Source organism: Neoarius graeffei, chromosome 16 (assembly GCF_027579695.1).
Source record: "Neoarius graeffei isolate fNeoGra1 chromosome 16, fNeoGra1.pri, whole genome shotgun sequence".
NCBI lineage: Eukaryota > Metazoa > Chordata > Actinopteri > Siluriformes > Ariidae > Neoarius > Neoarius graeffei.
The window spans coordinates 69,275,479-69,284,073 of NC_083584.1; the positions used below are offsets into that span (position 1 = coordinate 69,275,479).

At 40.5% G+C, this 8,595-nt stretch overlaps 1 long non-coding RNA gene across 1 annotated transcript; it reads right to left on the reverse strand.

Moving 5' to 3' along the window:
- Positions 1-6,125: 6,125 nt before the first annotated feature.
- On the reverse strand, positions 6,126-8,337 carry LOC132900192 (uncharacterized). Its single transcript, XR_009656767.1, has 4 exons — positions 7,961-8,337; positions 7,199-7,463; positions 6,720-6,879; positions 6,126-6,229 (listed from the first exon to the last, which is right to left on the reverse strand). It is a non-coding gene; the product is annotated as an uncharacterized LOC132900192 (long non-coding RNA).
- Between the last annotated feature and the right edge of the window lie 258 nt (positions 8,338-8,595).

The following is an 8,595-nucleotide window of genomic DNA, read 5'->3' on the forward strand; positions in this document are numbered from 1 at the left end:
GCTCGGCGTTGCTGGTAGTCAGCCTATCAACCTCTCCGCGGAGGTATCTGATTTCTAAATCAGTTTCTTGGAAGTGTAACAGGAATAGGTTACCCAGTGCCTCTTGGACACTAATAGTTGTTCTTTTTGGATCTCTCATATGTTTTATTGAGGTATCTATGTAATTTTGGTATTCATCCTTACTCATTTTCCTAATGTTTGCTCTTTCGGAGGCAGAGCAGTGAATGAGGTCTGCGATGACATCAAAGAGAGACACGTCTTGAGCGTAGTCTTCAGCCTCTGAGACACAAGGGGATGCCATTTTACTTAGGTTGGATATTGGGTAACTAATTAATCAATGAGTTAATTTATTAATTAATTATTATTAATTAATATTAACTAGGTAATTAATTAATCAATTAATAAGGTTTGTTTTTGTTTGGAAGTGCTATCTCTTATCCTAAGTTATTGATAGGTTATTAGTATTTTGTGATATGGTTATCACGCTACTGTTAACGGTTTAACACACCTGGGGATATACCTTGGCAGTTGCTTAATCAAACTGATAATTTATCAGTTGTCACAACAATATTCAAGAAGTCAACAAACCAATATCTTTCCATCTTGACTCATAGCTAGGGTTACTCCAACCTACCAGAAATCTAAGTTGGGCAGCCTTGTAATAATCGCACAAACTAGGGAGGGCAAGTCCTCCCTTGTCTTTAGGTAGCTGGAGCGTTTTGTATCTCACTCTGGGTTTTCTCCCTGCCCAGACAAATCTTGCTAGAAGTTTATCCCATTCTGTGAAGTAATGGTTGGGTTTATCAATAGGTATAGATTGGAATACATACAGAAATCGTGGCAGTATGTTCATTTTGATTATATCTATGCGAGAATAGATATTTAGATAGGGAATCTGGCTCCAACGATTTATGTCTTCTATAATGACTGCCCTGAGTGGGCCATAATTAGAGTCTTGTAGTTTAGATAGGTCTGAGGGTATAGTGATACCAAGATATTTGATGGACTCCTTGTCCCAGTCTAGTTGGTATCTTGAGCGGAGGGAGAGAGGAGGTGCATAATGGAGCTTTAGCACTTGGGTTTTCTGTGTATTTATCTTGTAACCTGAGAAGGACCCATATTCTTCTAAGACTGACATTAGACTTGGTAAGGAATTTGTGGGATCGGTAAGGTAAATAAGGACATCATCAGCAAAAAGGGCCAACTTCTGTTCCTTTGAGCCCAATTGGACACCTGTGATGGAGTTATTCTGTCTTATCCATTGTGCCAAGGGCTCTATAAATATGGCAAACAGTAGGGGGCTCAATGGGCAACCCTGCCTAGTGGATCTCTCCAGATGAAAGGTATCACTAAGTTCCCCGTTGATTTTATGTCTGGCACTGGGTTTGGTATAGAGGGCCTCTAGTGTCTGGATTAATTGGTAGTTAAAACCAAATTTGTTCATGACTGCAAAGAGAAATTTCCAACGAACAAAGTCGAAAGTCTTCCGGGCATCTATGCTAATGAGCATGGCGGCCATTTTATTTTGATTTATGTGTCTAATAACTTGCAGTGAACGTCTTATGTTATCATAGGTCTGGCGTGTCATCACAAAGCCTGTTTGGTCTAGATTTATTACACTTGGCAGAATTTTCTCGAGTCTCTTGGCAGTAATAGAAGCAAATAATTTATAATCGATATTGAGTACACTAATTGGTCTGTAATTAGAACAGTTGAGTTTATCCCTCCCTGCCTTAGGTATTACGGAAATGATGGCCTCCGTCCAGGATGGAGGAATTTCACCCCTCTCCATAACCCAATTAAATGTCTTTAATAAGATGGGTATCAAAGGTTCTTTAAGGTTCTTATACCATTCTGATGTGAATCCATCAGCGCCTGGAGACTTATTAGCCTTTAGTCTAGTGATGGCTGATGTGAGTTCCTCTATTGAGATAGGTAGCTTCAGAATTGAGTTTTGATCTTCTGACACAGTTGGTAACTCCAGTAGTTGGAGCATAGAATTCAGACTGTCGTCATTGTCAACCTGGGGTTGAGAATATAATTTTGCATAATAATCTTTGAAGCAGCTTCTAATTTCTCTTGAGTCTTGTAAAATGTGTTTTGATTTTGGGTCCCTAATTTTAAAAATGGAAGATTCTGCCTCTTGTTTTTTAAGTTTGTAAGCCAGTAGTTTGGCATACTTGCCACCACCTTCATAGTATTTTTGTTTAGTGAACATTAATTTCTTTTGTATCTCTAATTCAGTTATATTGTTTATTTCATTCCTAATCTTTTTTATCTCTCCTTCAGTGGTGGATTTCTGAATGAGTTTGTGATCTAACTCCAGCTTTTTTAGTTTTATTTGGAGATCGTTAAGGTGCTTGTTCCTTTCTCTCTTTAGAGCTGCGGCAACAGCAATTGCCCTACCCCTCATCACTGCTTTACAGGCATCCCAAAGTATTGGAGGAGAAACTGCATCATTATCATTATCTTTTAAATAGTTTCTAATATCATTGGTGAATTGTTCAATTGTGAATTTATTTAATATAGAGGAGTTAAGTTTCCATGTTCTCTGAGTACCTCGATGGGCCCCCGACAGTGACATATATACTGGACAGTGGTCAGAGAGATCCATAGTTCCAATATGACAGCTATTCACCTTACTAGAGTCTCTCCCAAACACAAAAAATAGTCAATTCTAGAGTAAGACGAATGGGGAGATGAGTAGTGGGTATAGTCTCTGACTGTGGGGTTGTGAAATCTCCACACGTCTATCAGCCCCACCTCTGAGGTGATGTCAAGAAACTTTTTATTTAACCTCCTAGATTGAGAGTTTCGCATGCTAGAGGAATCAAGTGTTGGATTTAATGTGATGTTAAAATCGCCCCCACAAATCAAGGTTCCCTGAGTTTCCATCACTGCCTTATCTATTATTTGTTGGTAGAAGTGTAATCTTGAGCCTGGTGGAATGTAAACGCTGTATAAAGTAAAGAGAAATCCATTTACTTTGCCCTTAATCAGAATAAACCTCCCTTCTTTATCTTTGAGCGCTGATAAATGCTCATATACCACTGAGCCCGAAATCAGTATAGACACCCCCCTGTTATGTTTTGAGCCGTTAGATGCTGAATAGACATGCTTAAAACCATACCTTTTGAGTTTTAGATGTTCTGTGTCAGACATATGCGTTTCCTGCAGAAAAGCTATGTCAATGCCGTCTTTTTTTAGTTTTGAGAGAATTTTAGAGCGTTTAACAGGACTGAGAAGGCCATTGACATTAAAGGAAATGACCTTAACCATAACTGGATTTTCTAATATATTCTATTGTATATTGGCTAAAAAGGGCACCATGACCAGATTCTAGTAATATTATGTTTCCTCCTATGAAAATATTCACCTCCCCTATCAACATGATGAAACAAAAAGAAGACAACAAACATGAAAGAACATTGCTACAAAACTGCAACCAAAAAGAGACTTCCACTAGTGAGGGAAAAAGTAAACTCCCTCTTTCTCCTGCTGGAAGGAAAGGAGAGATAAACCCAAGTGGGGATGGGGCTCCCTTCAGTGGTAAAAACCCACCAATGTCCAGCAAAGTCCAAGGTTTCCTCACTGCTCTGACTGGATTATCAATCATACTAAAAACTTATTTTGAGGCACATGTTTTAGATTTAACTTTGTAAATAATATTTTAAATAATTTTTAGATACTCCAAGGAAAGAAAGGGGAAAACATGAAGGGAGGAAAAGGGGGCAGGTAACCACAAACCAGAATAATGAGGGCTGAACCCTTCAGATGCTCATTTGTCCTCCTAATCTGATATTCGTCAATATCTCTGTAGTTTCTCCCTCGCTGTTGCCGCGGCATCACTGCCAGCCCGTCGCCATCCTGAGCTGTCGATCAACCTCGTCAGGCGCGCGCTTGGATCCTCCTCGGCTGGCACCGACACCGCGATGCCTCTCGTTTTCAGTGCTATCGCTGCCTCCAGCGCGCTGCCATAGACCTCTACTCCAGTGTCCCAGAGAACACGCATCTTGGTGTGTGGCGTTCGAAAGCGGATACCTTTAACCTTGAGAGCTTTCTTCACCTCTTTGTAGGCTTTGCGTTTCTCAACATCCTCCTGTGGATAATCGTGGTCAAAAAAGACTCGAGTGCCCTCAATAGAAACCTTCTTCTTCCAGGCCAACGACAGCACTTGTTCCTTCACTCTAAACTGCTGAAAGCAAGCGACTATGGAACGTGGGGGGTTTCCTTCGATGGGTTTTTGAATCGCTGCCCTGTGAGCTCGCTGAATTTGGAGAGGCTCGTTCTCTGGCCACTCTAAGTTGGTCGTCAGGATGTTTTCCAAATATTCGATCATCGACCCACCTTCCGAGTCCTCCGGTACGCCATAGATCCGAATGTTGCATCTTCGAGACCTACGTTCCAGATCTGTAGCTTTGTCACACAGGCGGATCCTGTCAGCTAGAAGCAGGCGTATAGCTTCGCTAGCTGCCATGTGGAATTCCTCAACCTGAGTCACGCGTTCTTGAAGCTCTGAAATGTCCTTACGAAACGACTGGAGAGTTGAATTAAGCGCCCTGATTTCCGTCTTTAACTCAAATTTCAGCTCGGAGAGCATACACCGCATCATTTCTCTTATTTCGGCCATTGTAACCTGACTGGTCTCTCCGTGTGAGGCGTGCTCGGCTCCGCCATCACTTGCTGTTTGGTCCGAGGGTGGTCCTGCCGCTCCTTGAGTACCCTTCGGCTTTCCCATTTTTCTGCCTCCTAACGCAAAGTTTCCCGCTTGTGTTTCACACTTTCACGTCTAAATAAACTTAAATTCTAACCGTGGGAAAGCTTCACAAACCAAGTCGAGCCGAGAGCTGTCTTTACTCGCTGCCACTTTCCATGACCGGAAACCATTTTACTTAGGTTGCCATTTTACTTAGGTTGGATATTGGGTAACTAATTAATCAATGAGTTAATTAATTAATTAATTAATTATTAATTAATATTAACTAGGTAATTAATTAATCAATTAATAAGGTTTGTTTTTGTTTGGAAGTGCTATCTCTTATCCTAAGTTATTGATAGGTTATTAGTATTTTGTGATATGGTTATCACGCTACTGTTAACAGTTTAACACACCTGGGGATATACCTTGGCAGTTGCTTAATCAAACTGATAATTTATCTGTTGTCACAACAATATTCAAGAAGTCAACAAACCAATCTCCTCACACGAGGCACCAATAAATATGTGGGTGCTATTGGTCTTAAGGGATCAGTCTCATTAAATCAGTCTCATTAAATCAGTCTCATTAAATCAGTCTCATTAAATAATACCATTAATTTTTGGTGTTTAATAATAAATTACCAAACAGCTAAATTATGGTGTATTCCAAATTGTTATGATCACTACTGATGCAGCAATAATGTATTACTTACCAGCCCAGATAGCAAAAGGGCATTGATTCGACGGGGAATCATCGGCATGTTCTTCGACCATACGCCGTCGAATCATCGTGGATCACCGGCGTTGATTCAACACCACTTTGCTCATACGAGTTTGCGTTGAAACGACGTTGAAAAGTGGATGGTGGCCAACAGAGAATAGACCCCCTTTCACCCTTTATTCAACTATGGATTTCGGTCGATTTATAGTTTAATTTTCGGCGATGATTCATCCAACTTTACTTCCTGTTTTATGTACAACAGGAAGGCTACAAATTAAGCAAAACAGGCTAAATTAAACTAGCTAACAATAAAGCATTGGGGCTCTTGCCTAGGATGAACACACACATGCATACTTCAACCATGAAAGTGAAACTTAATTTATATCAATGTGCGTAGGCTACGTCCTGTTTTATGTACAACAGGATATAACATGCAACATGCATGCAACAATGCACCTCTCCTAATGTTTGTCAAGCTATCTAATGAGGCATAACTTTTAACATTTATAAGGAACAGAACACACTTGAACAAGTTCTTAGAAACATTTTATGATTTATTTATAATTTATAATTGTGGCCTATTCCTCCTGCGGTGCAGACACCTGTACATGGAAACAGAAAAACATAACCAAAATTAATTTGATGCAGCATTGATAAAGAAAGTCAGCAGTAGGCTATGGGTTTCTAAATGCCACCCTACCTCACATCTCCTCATCCCTCCCTCTCTCTCTGGCGCATACTTAAGCCACTTCTTGATTGCGTCACTAAAAGTAGCGTGTGTGCTCCCTGGCAGCTGCTTTTGTAGAGCATCTGAAAGAAAAAGAACAAAACAACATTGAGACTTTGCATGGTGATAATTGTTAAAGTTTGAGTTGTTAAGACTATGCATGTCACACTCTAGTGGTAGGTGGCAAGTAATGGTACTAGTACAGAAAATATATGTAAAAATCAGAAACCATAGATGTGAATCTTGTGCCAATTTAAACGGGATTAAAAAAAAATTTAATTTCCCCATTGACACAAAGCGGAAATAGAAATGCCACTACCGGACCGTTCGTCACTCAGTCAGCCTCCCTGGACTTGCCTGCACACCTGCTTTTTCTGAGTAAGGCGCCTGGTGAGTTTCTTAATCCTTTTTAATCCTTTGCATCTTTCACAATATGTTTGTCATTGTCGTTATAATCGTAATGTTACAGTTAGTGAAGGAGTTATCAAAGAACGTTTAGAAGTAGTGTGCAACTACTTGCGACAGCTTACTATTTTACCCTCTTTTACAGCTTTGTGCACATGCATAACCTACCAAACAGGACATCATGGATCTTGGTGTCCTTAAACGCAGTTTTTTCCCCCTTTCCAGCCCAGTTAAATTGGCTGGCCAAGCTGTTGACCAGGAGGCTACGCAGCATCCGCCTCACTGTGACCCCTACGTCGGTTCCTCCACAAAGGGCTAAGGTAGACACCTGATAGAATAAACTGTAGCATGAAGACAATAATGAGACAATAATGAGGCTACACAAAAGAACAGGTCAGCTCAAAACGACATGTGACCTAGGCCTACATGCTCGATTTAAACGCTAAGTTTTCACTCCAACAAGACAACTACTTTGAGTCGTTTTTCGATTGAATAATGCATCTGCATTGTTGTTGTTTCAAATGGATACTAGTTGAGGGAAATTTCTCCAACGTGTGATATGACTGAAGTTCATCATAACTTCTTAAACTGCTTGAAATTGTATTCGAAATTCCCTTTATTAATAGTGACTGAATAATGGTACGTACCAGATGTCCAGGGATGAATGAAAATGTAGCGTGGTCCAGTGTTTTTCTCAATGTTGTTTCAATGGTCCAAGTGTAACAGCAGGCCGATCCACAAGAGAGTCGTGATCCAACCGAGTGGTGTGGGAGTTTCACGTGCACCCAGGTATATAACGAAAATGACGTCATCCAGTAAACAGCAGTGGTAATCGCACTGCATTATGGGACAGCGTGGGACATCCAATGACATATCGCTACGTATACGTACTGGCCCTTTTTTATATCATGCCTTGAAATGAAAGTCAATACAACAGAGATGAGAGACACCGGGTATGAAAGTAACACCAGGATAAGTTGTAACACCACCATTCCCACCAGTTAGGTATAAGATGCAGGTTTTGTAACACTTTCAATCTTCTTAGAATTAATTTATGATCATCTTGGAAATGTTAAGTTATTTGCAAAAAAACTTTCAAAGATAGAAGGTCAAATCCATTGCTGAGTTAAGAAAGTAAACTGGTTTTTGTTCTTTTTTTATCATTTACTTATCATCATCACTTATACTTATATCATTTACTCGTATCTATGTGTAAGCAGGATAAGACAAACAGTGGCAATTTCAGGCCCGTAGCCAGCATTGTGGAGGGGGGGGGGATCTTTTTTCCCCAAAGGTGGACTTCATCTGGCCCCCTACTCCCGTACCCCCCAAATACATGAGCACACTTCAAATCTTCTAATTTAGACATTTAAAAAAATGTTCTACAACACTCTAGCCTAGTGACTTACCAGTAACAAAATAGACTTGAAGTATTCAGATCCGCTCTGCATAAAGCAGCTAAATCCTCTCTCTGTCTCCTGGCAGAAAGCTCCTTGGTTTGCTTGTGTCTCAATCACAGCTGGTATTCTGTAGAAAGACTTCTTTTCACCTTTCCCATCAGCTTTGTTAGAACACCCTAACACAGCACAAAAGTTTACCATTGTAGGTTTTTGATGAACCAAGTGCCTCGTGGGTTCACATACCGCACGCTGCCGTTATTTCCCCCTAATCACGAGTTTGTTGGTCTTCCAATATGGCGCAGGGTTTGTTTACTTCCGGTTTCGGGTGACGTCAGTGAAAGGGGTCTAATGGGGGCATTACCGCCACCCACTGGATTGGGGTGTAAAGCAGTCTGAACAAAACGTGTAAACATAAACATAGGAGAAATGAACCCGTTTTTTCTAACTCGTCCTCACTAAGTCTACTTTTCTTTTTTGATTAGTCTGGATTTGATATTGTAAATTTAAATGTGAATCAATGTATATTCATCGGACATGAACAAATGAATAAATCTTGAGTAATCTTGAGGGGCGTGTGTGTCGGGGGGGCGATCGAACGAACCCTCCGATCCCCCCTGGCTACGGGCCAGAATTTATATTCTGAA